The 12,705-nt window shown below is 44.4% G+C and overlaps 2 long non-coding RNA genes across 2 annotated transcripts in view; one reads left to right on the top strand and one right to left on the bottom strand.

Annotated features, from left to right (window-relative positions):
- Positions 1-12,705, top strand: part of LOC122207287 — a 143,415-nt gene that overhangs the window by 4,345 nt on the left and 126,365 nt on the right. The gene's annotated exons all lie outside the window — the stretch shown is intronic.
- On the bottom strand, positions 10,825-11,523 carry LOC122207288. The gene is made up of 3 exons (XR_006196759.1): positions 11,420-11,523; positions 11,160-11,283; positions 10,825-10,956 (listed from the first exon to the last, which is right to left on the bottom strand). It is a non-coding gene; the product is annotated as an uncharacterized LOC122207288 (long non-coding RNA).

The raw sequence follows: 12,705 nt of genomic DNA, 5'->3' as shown, positions 1-12,705 counted from the left end.
CGGCAGCCCAGCAGCAGGTGGGAAGAGGGGGCCCCTTCTCCCGGTCCCAGCCGCGCAGCACTGCTGCCCCTTATTGGCGTGAGCCCGCAGGTGTGGGGCGTGCCGGCTCCCAGCTCCAGCAGGGCTGAGGCACGGGACACAAGCTAGATTCGGAGCCAGGGCAGATAAACCCCCCAGAGTTCTTGTCGGAACAGATGTCCTCCCCTCCCTGTACGGATTAGAGCTTAAAGAACAGCCTCCTGTGAGCTTCGAACAGCTCACATCGGTCCCCCACATCTGCTGATACTTCCTCCAGGGTAACTGACCACATCAGGATCTGATCGAGGCCAAGATCATGCCAATCAGATAGGACACCTCAGCTGTAACCTGCCGGCTGCTCTTTTCCCCCTCAGCTCCCCGGGGCTTGGTTCCACACATGGTATCTTGGTATACCGGGAGTGGAAAAGTGCCGCTCCACAGTGCAGAAAAAGGAAAACAAAACAAAACAAAACAGGAAGATGTACTATAGGAGGTTCTACTCACTGCCATGGCCTTCTGCCTTCTTTAATAGTGGCCTCATTTTGTTAAGGGAAGCAGTGTGCCCAGCCCCAGGAGGTGAATCACGATCGCCTTAGGTCAATCAGATTTACCTCATCCGCATTTCCCAGAGTTTCTTCCCTCCAGAGGTGGCCACGTTGCACAGCCTGGCTAAAGAAATAGGAGAAACCTGCCCGCAAGGTTTCTGGAAATAATTGTTTATTGCTAAAAAAAAAAAAAAAAAAAAAAAAAAAAGGCATGCAGAAGAAGGTGCTTTCTTGATCTTTCCATTTAATACTCAGGAAGCAGGGCTGAAGAGTGTGATTCCTGGAGCCAAGGCAGCCATGTTGCGACTAGGAAGAGACTAGCAGAGGTCGGCAGGGTGTAAGAGAGAGAACAGAGCCCAGTTTCTGGATGAAATTGTTGAGTCACTGCAGCAAGGCTCTTAGGTCTATCTGCAGACTTATTTCTCCAGGCGTGTTTTTATGCTTAAGCTAGTGTGTAGTTTCCTGTTCCTTGCATCCTGGATGATTGATCAGTTCCACAAGTAGGACAGGGGAGCCCAGCAACCTGGCCTCAAAGCTTGTTGAGGACCGAGGATGTAGAGAAACACCTGGAATCATTGCCAGACACCCGGAAAGCAGGTCACATTCCACAAAAATAAATTTGAACGTGGTGGCTGTTTCTAATACGATACAGAAATCCACAGTGGTTTAGGTAACACAAAAATAAAAGAAGCAGTTTTGTGCACATTAGCTTCCTGTCCTTTTGCTTGCTATTTTCTGTGTGCCCAACTCCTTTGATGACATCAAACTGTCCTGCTTCCCCACACCAGGAAAGCATTCCTTTCCTGGTCCCCTCCACGGCATCCTGGGGCCGAGTGGAAAAATAGGATGAAATGTTCACGCACGGCAGGAGGCAAGGCCTGTTGGGCGCTCTGCCTTGAGAAAATCATAACCCAGAAAGAGCATCCTCAAGCACGCATTTTCTCTTAGCTACTGGGAACTCTTAAAAGTGGTTCTGAGGTATTTTGGCAAGTGAGCTGTCAATATTATAAAAATAAGAGAATTCGAAGGTACAAGGAGACAAATTAATAAGGCAGGTTAATCAGAAGAATCCCAGAGAAGTTATTCTCCCAACAATACTCATTTATAAGCTCCTAGGAAAGCATGGACATCACATCTTTTCTAAAATTAGGTCCTAATTCTCACCTCTGGACTTCCTTTCTCCCTGCATTTATTCAAGGCCAGTCAAGAGCAGAAAGTGCACATGTTGGTTCCTTTTTTGAAATCAAAAACAATGCGTGTGTAGAAAAATAATGTCACTTATCTAGCACTTACTTTGTATTAAATGCCTTGTCGTGGCGTCTCAAGTCACTTCCGCAAGAACCTTGATAGGGGTTGTTTGCGTTTTCAGATGAGAAGAGTTTGAAACCATCAAAGGCTAAATTGTTTTCTCAAGTTCACACGGCTAGAAAGTAAGCGCCACAAGTAGAATTTAAACCTTTCTGATTCCATGTGTTCTTAATCCTACTACTGGATCGTCTCCCATATTTTATGTATTATGGAGCCCTCATTATCTGGCATTTTTTCATACCAGTCTAGAGTTTCACGTTTCCTCAAACTAGTGAAGTTCTTGAAGTTCAGCCTCAAAAAAAAAAAAAACACAACTACTTGATTTTACATTTTCTGACTTGGGTTAAATTTCCTTTGACCTCAGTTTCCATATTTATAGACCAGGAATCCTAATACCAGGTCTGCCACTTAAATTACATTGCACTTTCCGTATTTAATGAGAGTTCGTGTCTGGACATCCCCAAGTAATACTCATTCTGGAGGTCTACCTAAGACCTACTGAATCAAAAATCTTTGGGGGTGGCCCAGGAATTCCACAGTTAAGGCAAATGACTTCAGTATTTTATGAAAACCATATAAGCTTTGTATAAAAAAATAAAACACGTCAAGAGTGCAGAAAAAACGTTTCCAGGAGAGAGAGCTACCCAAAGAAGGTGATGGGAGGGTGGAGAAGGGACACCGCGATGGTACAACCCATTCATTAGATTCTTCCTGCCTGCCAGAACTTAGTAGCTTGTGCCATCTTATCACATTTCGCCTTCCCTATAGTCTTATCACAAGTTATTATCCACCTTTTATAGATAAAGTAATTGAAGTGCGTAGTCTTTGAGAAATCCACATTCGTTTCCTAGAGCTTCCGTAACAGAGGACCACACGCTGGTTGGCTTAAAACAATGGTGGTCTCCCCTGGAAATTTGAAATCTAGATGTCAGCAGGGTCATGTTCCTTCTGAAGCCTTTATGGGAGGGACCTTCCTTGCCTCTTCCAGCTTCTGATAACTCCAGGCCTTTCATTTCTTGGCTTAGGGCCGCAGAACTCCAACCTCTGCCTCTGTCTTCAGTGGCCATCTTCCTTCTGTGTCTGTGTCTTCACGAGGTATTTGGGGTGTGTGTGTGTGTGTGTGTGTGTGTGTGTGTGTGTCTGTCCCAACCTCCCTTTTCTTATAAGGACGTGAGTCACTGAACTAGGGCCCACCCTAACAACCTCCTTTTCATTCGATTACATCCACAAAGACCCTACTTCCGACTAAAGTCATGTTCATGGGTCCCTGGGGGGATAGGACTTGAGCATCTCATTTTGGCGGACACAGTGTGACCTCTAACACCACCCAAGGGTACAGTGGCTGGTGAAGCATGGAACTAGATTCGAAGTTAGGTGATTCTAGAATCTCTCCCTTTGGCCGTCAGCCGCCACACGGCCATCTCAGTGAAGGCCCTGGGGAAATCGTACAGCAATGCCTCGAGAAACAGGAAGGTGTAAGTGAAAAAAAAAAAAAAAAAAGTCTTGCAACTATTCAGTAAAAATTTATTTACAAGAGGTTGGTCTCAGACATTTCCTCTGCAGCAGTTAGATGCCAAATGACTCCACGGGGTTTTGAGGTAGAGAAAGTTATGAGCTAAGAACTTTATACCCAACAATTCGTCTTTCGGTGGGACAGGCGGGCATTCTCAGAAATGCAAAGGCTCAGAAAATATTCCACTTATTGAGCAACTATTTGAAGCTGCATTCCAGTGGTTCCTAGGGTCTGGGATTGTATAGACCACAAAAAATTTCAAAAATCATGTAGAAACCAACACAGCATTGCCAACAACTCCGTGAAGGCGTTTTAAAACAAATCAAACTACCATCCAGGGTACGTTAAGATTGCTTCATAAGAGATCATTTTCATGCCAAAAATATTATAAAGGGTATAATCTGATAGCCATTTAAGTCGAATAGTTTTTGCTCTGTGAAAAAAAAAAAAATACTCGTATTTAATATATTTTACCCCAGGGTTACCGAAGACCTTTGCCGCAGATAAGATCTCATTCATGAATGGGTGTTTGAAAAAGCAGGAACCGGGGCGGGAAAGCAAAGGAGGACATCAGCTGAGTTCTGGCTAGCCTGATTTATGCAACCGAGGGAAAAATATCATTTGAAACTGACCATAATCATTTCCATTTTCTCAGGGAAGTTTCAGTGGGAACATAAATCCAGGTAGTGCTACTTTCTTGCACGTGCAGAGAGGATGGTGGAGGGTGGGGGTGGGGATGACTTGCTCCCTCCACTGACATCTGGGTTTGCACTTAGTTTTTCCACGTTCTCCTGAAAATACCCATGAAAGAACCACTAGTCTAAAATGACGATTTGCACTCACACATTTAATTAATTCTCTCCCCCCCCCCCCCCCACACACCTCCACATTCTCTATGAAAAGAACATGTGTGCCTGTGAAATCGGGGGTGGTGCCCACTTGGCTGGAATTTCTAAGAACTCCTGCAAATTTAGAGCATAGGTGAGGCCAGATTGTGACAAGAGCCCATCAGTCCGCGATTTCAGGACACATAAAGGGTGAGACTCCCGCACAGAGAACGAGGAGGGGCCACCAAGCAGAATTCAACCAATGCCCGCCTCCCCGGACTCAGAGCTAGAGGGGCCGGGAGCCAGGACAAACAATCCAGGATTGAGCGTCTCAGGTACAGACACAGAGGCCGCTTGAAGCATTCGGTGGCCTTTCTACTTGGAACGAGTTCCCGGGCTCAGGAAAGCAGGTCAGCAGCAAAGCTGGCTTAAGACAGGAAGGGGGTCTGCTCTGGGAAGAACCACCCTGGAGCATTGCCCTGCAGCCCTGGCCGAGTGTGAGCTAGAACTACAATCAGGAACAGGAGCTCTTAGGTTCCTGCCTTGTATCTATCTGTCCCCTTCCTCTCCTGCTAGGCAGATGGGTCCCCTGTCCGGTAGAAAGGAACATCACAGTAAGTGAAAATGTGACTCCCTTATCACAGTAACAAGAGACCTCTCCATACTTAAGAAATGTGCAGCCTTTACTAAGGGACTGTACTACGGTAATAAACAAAGCCGCAGACCTATATGGCTTGACACAAACCAAAGGTTTACGTCTTGCTCACTTGAAGCTTAGTGCGGGCTGGGTGACTTCAGGATTACCGTCCTCCAAGCAGGACCTCAAGAATCCAGGCTGTTTCCACCTTGTGACTCCACCATTCTCAGGATATGGCCTCTATGGTCACCACCTCAGAGGAAGAGAATGTGAAAGACTCACATATGCTCTTAATTCCCTCTGATCATACGTGGTAAATGTCTCTGACGTTCCCAGCTCACTGCTCGGAACTGATCAGATGGCCCCACCCAACGTAACTGCAATGCATGAAAAAACACCAGCTTTCTGTGTTAGGAGAGAGAATATCGCAGGCTGTTCATTCTCTGCACCGTAATCTATGGCTGTAACGTAATTCCAGACATAGTGCCTAAATGATTCCAAAGTGTTTGAGGAAGAGTAATGAGCGAGAACAGCTAAGAAAAGTCAGAAAACAAAACGGAATAAGATAGGGCTCTCCACTAAGGTATTAATACGTCTGGAAAGTGACCAATTGCAGGGCGCCTGGGTGGCTCCGTCGGTGGAGCGTCAGACCTCAGCTCAGGTCATGATCTCGCAGTCTGTGGGTTCGGGCCCCGCGTCAGGCTCTGTGCTGACAGCTCAGAGCCTGGAGCCTGCTTGAAATTCTGTGTCTCCTTCTCTTTCTCTCTGCTCCTCCCCCGCTCATGCTCTGTCTCTCTCAAAAGTAAATAATAAAACATTTTTAAAAAAAGAAAGTGACCAATAGCTAAAATAACTTGGTGGTACTTGCCCAAGAATAGATACCAAGACCACTGAAACAGAATGAAAAGAATGAGGACAGACCAAAGACTATGTAAGTATCTAGCATATTTAGATAAGGGCGATAGGTTAAATCAGTATGGAAAAGAGTGCGTATATATATATATATATATATATATATATATGTATATATGTGTATATATTTTTATTTTTATACGTACATATGTACGTAAATTTTTATCTAAATTCAAATTAACATATGGTATAATAGTAGTTTCGGGTATACAATACAGTGATTCAACACTTGTGTATAACACCCAGTGCTCATCACAACAAATTAGAATGTTTATACTAAAAACTGGGTAGGAACCACTGACTCATCACATGAGAAAAAAATGTTATGTCTATACCTCACACTACTCTCTAAAGTTTATTCCAGATAGATTAAAAATTTTAAATGAGTTAATAAAAGAACAAATAAGCTTGGGAAGGATAGTCCAAGTACAGCTTAAATCATAGAATCCATAAAGATTAAGGTGTGTGCATTTTTTAACCTAAAAATCTCAAACTTTTCTGTGTTCCAAAGAACAAATCAAGTCAAAAGGCAATCAAAAATGGGGGAAAATTGCATCGCACAGGACAGACAAGGAAATACTGCTATTGAGATGTGAACAGCCTTAGAGATAAATACTAAATGCACAAAAGCATATGAACAGAGAGGAAGATACACATTTTTTCAATAAATATAAAAACTTCAGTATCATTGGGGTGCCTGGGTGGCTCAGTTGGTTGAGCATCCAACTTCAGCTTAGGTCATGATCTCCCGGCTGGTGAGTTTGAGCCCCGTGCCGGGCTCTGTGCTGACAGCTCAGAGCCTGGAGCCTGCTTCCGATTCTGTGTCTCCCTCTCTCTCTGCCCCTCCCCTGCTCGCACTCTGTCTGTCTCTCTCAAAACAAATAAACGTTAAAAATTTTTAAAAAATAAAACAAACAAAAAAAACTTCAGTATCATTAATGTAAGAGAAGCACAAATTTAAAAAAGTGATATAATGCAAAGATATCTTTTGAATTGGCAAAGATTAAAAAAAAAAGAATAGTTATCAGTCAGTGCTATTAAATGTAGGATGATGAGGAACAGGATCTTGTGTACTCTCTAGAAGAAGCCTCCAAAAGTTCTAATCTGTGCATTCTGCTTGTAAGGATTTATCCTTACAATGGATTGGTAGAAACAATTGTCTATGAAAATAGTCACTCAAGCTCAATTTCAGGAGCAAAAATTACATTTGAGAGCAGCCCAAAGGTTCAGTTCCCGGTAAATCTCCAATAATACGTCTTGACTAAATAAATTATTTTATGTCCATATGCTCAGACATTGTAAATATCGTTGTAAAGGCTGTTTATGGGCATTAAAACGTTCATAGGCTCTTTTTGAATGAACAATGCAGGTTACCTACGCTATGTTCCTGTTTTAATTCTGTAGACTTTATACATGCATTAAAAATTCTAGAAGCATGTGTTCAAAATTAGCGGTGGTTACTTCTGGTTGGGAGAATTAAGGCCATTTTAAATGTTCCTTTTGATTGTATTTTAAAACATATCATATAATAAGCATGCCTTAATTAAAAAATGGACACGGGAGAGGGGAAAATAATTGTGGACTCCTGGACTCCCGGAGCGCCCACTGCCAAGATCTGGAACGTGGGTCAACAGAAGAGAACACCCGTTTTGCCCTCATGGCTCCCTAAAAACACATATTTCAGAGTTGGCTGCGTGCTTTGTGGGCAGCTCTGTATTCCAAGGGCTGAGTTTTGCAAACAAGCTTCGCAAAGTACAGCGTGTGCCCCTTCAGGTGGTTTTTGGAGCTCATCAGGTATGAGTAACACTAGCTCATTTATCTCTGGATGAGTTCGTGTAGAGCACAGAGGTGCTGACAGACCCTGAGCAGAGAACAATGTTTATTTATACCTGCACACAATAATTCATGTCTCTCTAAATGTGGGACTCTCTCCTCATTTGCTCACAGTTTGCAAACATTTGCAGTTCTCTCCACTGGTGATCCCTCGTTTGGTTTGGCCGGGCTTGCGCAGACGGCGAGGGAGCATGACAGAGAGTGGAGCTGAATGCTGTGATTCATTCACAGAAAGGGAGCATTTGCTTCCACTGATGTATGTGGGGCACGCCGGGATCTCTGGACTTGGTTTTGCACCTTGACAACTGATTAATATCTGCATTGTCTGCTGTAGAAGAAGTTTTTAGCTGTGTGTGTGCGTGTGCGTGTGTGTGTGTGTGTGTGTGTATTGCCAGTTGGGATCCTGCATTTGTGGCTATCGAAAGCCTCTACAGAATGAACATTCCTATAAGCCAGCGTTTATTATGGCAAATTTCAAATATATAAAAAGCAAAGAAACTTGTATGATAACCCTCCCCCAATATGGGGTGGGGTAATTGCGTCAGCAGTCATCGACACGTGGCCGATCTTATCTTCTCTGTAATTCCAGCTGCCCCCCCCCCCCCCACCAGCCAGCACACCAACTGTTAAACCCTGCTAATGTCAATGGAGGTGGAGTTCAAGTCACAAGTCCAGGTAATTGTGAATTGTAGGGTGAGAAAGAATAGAGTGAAAGAGTGGGGAGCCCGATAGACCTGATCTGCATCAGGCTTGACCACTATAATTTGCTGGTTGACTGATCTTAGGCCGTTGAACTTTTCTGACCCTCGTCTGTAAAATGGCATTATAGTGTATAATTTGTCGGACAGCTAAATTAAACCCGTGGTACCCTTAAAGTACCATCCCCTGTATCCAGCAGGTACTTACTTGTTACTTGATTACTGTTTCTATGCCTCTATCTAGAGTAGTCCATCTGAAGTCTAGAAAGTCCTCCACACGATTAAAGTTCCTAAAGAGGCCGATGAATAATCATTACCCACTTGCTGAGGTCGTTAATCAGGAATGAGTACCTTTTGGGAGCAAAATATGGAACTAGCCATTATATTTAGCATAAGCTGCTGCCTTCTCGATGTAAACGGCAAATACCACCTACCAACATTGTCCAAAATTCCACCAACATCTGCCTGAACAAATGAAAGGAAATCCGCACCCCCCCCACCCCCCTTGGCTAGCCATTTCTTTGGGTGAATTCTGTAGGGGTAAATAAGGCGATCATCATGCCCTCATCAGCCGAGCCAATTAGTTTTCAGCCTCGGTTGTCAGTCTGCCAACGAAAAACAGAGCAGGTACACTTCGGTGGGAAGTTAGGGTGTTAGGGAAGGTAGGAAGCCTGAGGTTGGGGTGCGGGGACAGCGAGGCTTTGATCGGGTGGGGGAGATACGGGAGCATGACTCACCTGGAGAATGTGTGCTGAATGGGGAGAAAAGTCACTGAACTTGGCCACAGGGAACACCGTGGATAAATGTCAACCCGTGTCCCAATCCAGTTCGGGGTGTGGGGTGAACACAGCGCAACCTCCCAGCTCAAAATCAAGAGTGATATGTCCTGGTAGAGGCCCATTCGTTTCTTAATCGTTCTTCCCAATGAGTTTCTGGTCCGAGGCAAGCCACGCTGCCCTAATAAGTATTCTTATCATCTTGGCTTTGAGACATGGGTTTGTCTCTCGTGTTGAAAGGATCTATCTGTCATTACCGTGCCGTGGCAGGCACAGAAGCCCACTTGCGTAGATCTGCTTCAAGGAAGGTCCCGCTGATCGCCGGGATGGGGAGTGCGTGAGATCGAGCCCCATGCGCACCATGGAGCCTGCTTAAGATTCTCTTCTCTCTCTCTTTCTCTCCGTCTTCTCTCCCCGACCCCGGCCCCTCCCCTGCTCACACACGCTCCCTCTCTCTCAGAAAAAATAAATAAAATTAAAAAACAACTTGGCATTGTGATGCTGTTCCTTCATCCCGGAATTAACCTTTCAGAATTTTCTTTACAAGCCCCACAGTTCTCTTGGCCATGTCTTTTGTTGCCAAATAGACAATGACCTATCCCTTCCCGGTCTTCTTTCCGGAATGAAGAAGATGATTCTTTCATTCTGCCCTTCTCTAGCAATGCCTTGACCTTTTAACTTTTCCTTCTCCAAGTATACTTTTCTTGAAGGTTTTCAATAGTTTTCTTTAAAGGGGCGTCTCACATGCAATCAAGACAAGGAAAGTTTCTGTTGAAGTTATCTGAGTCCACATGTCACATTCGTTATTTAGTTCGGCCACGAGTCAACATTTCTTTATAGGGGCCCAGCATCCATTAGGGATTGTATTTCATTGCTAACAGTGTTTCAAATGAAGTAGGTCTAAAAAAAGGAAATGTAGGGGCGCCTGGGTGGCTCAGTCAGTTGAGCATCCGACTTTGACTCAGGTCAAGATCTCACGGTCCGTGGTTTTGAGCTCCCGCATCGGGCTCTGTGCAGGCAGCCCGGAGCCCGGAGCCTGCTTCGGATTCTGCGTCTCCCTCTCTCTCTGCCCCTCCCCTGCTCATGCTCTGTCTCTCAAAAATAAATAAATGTGAAAAAAACTTTTTTTTTTTAATTAAAAAAAAAGGAAACTTAACGAACCGCAGGATGTGACAGCCTCCAAGCTGTGTGACGCTCTGTATTCTGGGATTCCCTTTCCCATGTGTCCCTGGTTAGAGTGGGTTGCACAGAGGTTCTTGGGGAAATGTGGGGAGGAGAAGGGCCACGGCAGCCATCCTGTGTTCTCGGGTCACCCGAGAACGCGGCTGTTCTCGTATATCTGCTGGCCCACCTCATTGATGTGAGGACCCACACTCGTTCCACCTTTTCTCGGATCCTCTTAGCTTCTTGGATGCCCGGGTCAGGTGTATGCATTTAGCTCCACCGTGAAAGTCCCCAGTGTCTAAGGGCTGTTTCCACCTCTCAGGTCAGTAAGGCCTAACACGGGCCCAGTCTGTCCCAAGGACTCCAGATGGTGCCGGAGTGTTCCGGTTGGTCTTTCATCTCATTTCCATCTTTCCTTCTCAGCTGCGTGCAGCCTCTAGCTTCAGGTACAAGGACCACAGCCTTACAGATAGGGCTTAACCTGCTCGCGAAGTTACTCAAGGTCCAGTCTCTGTCACGGGACACACACACACACACACACACACACACATTAGTGATGCTGCTTCTCCGATGGAACCTTACCTCATGCTCTGCAATGGTGGTCCCATCCCGTCGTGAGGGATTCAGCCCCCTTGCCGTCTGGCTCAGCCACCCTTAATACAAGAGCTTGAAGCCTCAAGATCCCAAGGTGTAGACACCGTACCGTGGTCATCGTTTTCTGTTCCCTGCAAAAAAGATGGGGAAGAAGAGGAAGCCAAGAAAAAAAAAAAAAAAAGGGAGGTTTCCCTGAAGCCTCGCTCAACAACCACCATAAACATCCTTCCTCTTCTCCCCCAACTTCAGGAGAGGATGGGAAGTGGAGTTGTTTAAATCGGTCACTTCTGAGGATTTTGTTAGACGAATGTGGAGAAGTCAGTGTCTGTCTTACCTGCTTCGGATTCCGTGTCTCCGTCTCTCCCTCCTGCCGGAGATGGGAAAGGTGCGTGGCCTTAACCTTGGGGGCATGAAGTCCTGAAGTCTAAACCACGTCTGTACGTACCTTCGAGCAACACCTAGTTGAATAGAACAGAGCAGCAAGCGTAACGTGGGCTCCATACAAGTGTGCAGTTGAAATTAAATGTCTAAGAGGGAGAGGGAGGACGGGAATTAGTTTATGTGGCGTTTTTGTAAAGGGGGCGATACGCTTACCGGGGGAGAGTCTTCCGGAAGAGATCACTTTACCCCCTGTGACCATTTGCGTTGTGTGCTTTAGATTTCAGGCTGTGTGTCTGAATCGGGATGCACGTGACGTGTGTGCTTCTGTAAAAGCAAAAGACGACGTGTATTTTTCCTCACTTTTGACTTGTAAACCAGAGGGATGTTGTTGCTGTTATACCGAATGCTTGTAAATACAGAAAACATTTGTTTTAATCCATATTAGAAAAAATATGTATCTTAATTAGGAAACTTTATAACACTTCCCAAGACTTTTCTATGACTGTCCCCTTCAAATAAGAACTAGGGCAAATTTGGTATAAATGCTGGGGAGCTGAAGTAAGTTTAGAAGGGGAGCCAAATAGGAAAATTACTGTATTAATTCTTTTTCATTCGTCTCTTCCAACTATTGGAAGAGAAGAAAGCCAGAGACCTTTATTTACATGCCTGTATTTATTTACCAGGCTGCTGCTTTTTTAAAATGGGTCGAAATGTCCCATTTTGTTTGAAACGTCTTTTTTTATACAAGTGTACCTTTTCATTGGGGCGCAAAACGAATTTGTTTCTTGAAAATGAGAAGACAAACATGCTGAGCTTAGGTAACTTAAGATGTTTAAACAATTTTTTAAGACTTATTTATTTTTGAGACAGAGACAGAGCACGAATGGGGGAGGGGCAGAGAGAGAGGGAGACACAGAATCCGAAGCAGGATCCAGGCTCCGAGCTGTCAGCACAGAGCCCGATGCGGGGCTCGAACTCATGGACCGTGAGATCATGACCTGAGCCAAAGTCAGACACTTAACTGACTGAGCCACCCAGGTGCCCCAAGATGGTTTAAACATTAACAGAATAATTGGAACTTAATACAGACTATTATTTTACCAATAAATTCTGAAATATTTGTACTATTAGCAAACTCTGTCTAGAATGTAAGAGGTCAGGATATTTCCATTTAATATCAGAGAAATTTGAATTTGCTTAAGAATTCTTTAAATGTTGTTTTTGAGAATCATGCCATTTAAAAAAAATGTTTTTCTAAGGAACTACATCGTTTGCCAAGTTAAAAAATATGCACTTCGTGCTGATTAAAAGCATGATGTTAGGTAGTATTAGAAATCTCTGTCTCAAAATAAACAGTGGTGCCTGACTGGGCAGAAGGAAGGATAGCAGGTATGACTCAGCCTACAAATACAGGGAAGCAAAAATGTACCCTCTTTTATTTATTTTATTTCCTTTTTCCTGTAACCACTTATCTCCTTTTAAAAAAAAATTTTTTTTTA

The sequence above is a fragment of the Panthera leo genome, chromosome E1 (genome assembly GCF_018350215.1).
Source record: "Panthera leo isolate Ple1 chromosome E1, P.leo_Ple1_pat1.1, whole genome shotgun sequence".
NCBI lineage: Eukaryota > Metazoa > Chordata > Mammalia > Carnivora > Felidae > Panthera > Panthera leo.
Note: the sequence above shows the minus strand (reverse complement) of the source record. Positions and strands in the feature narration are given on the sequence as shown.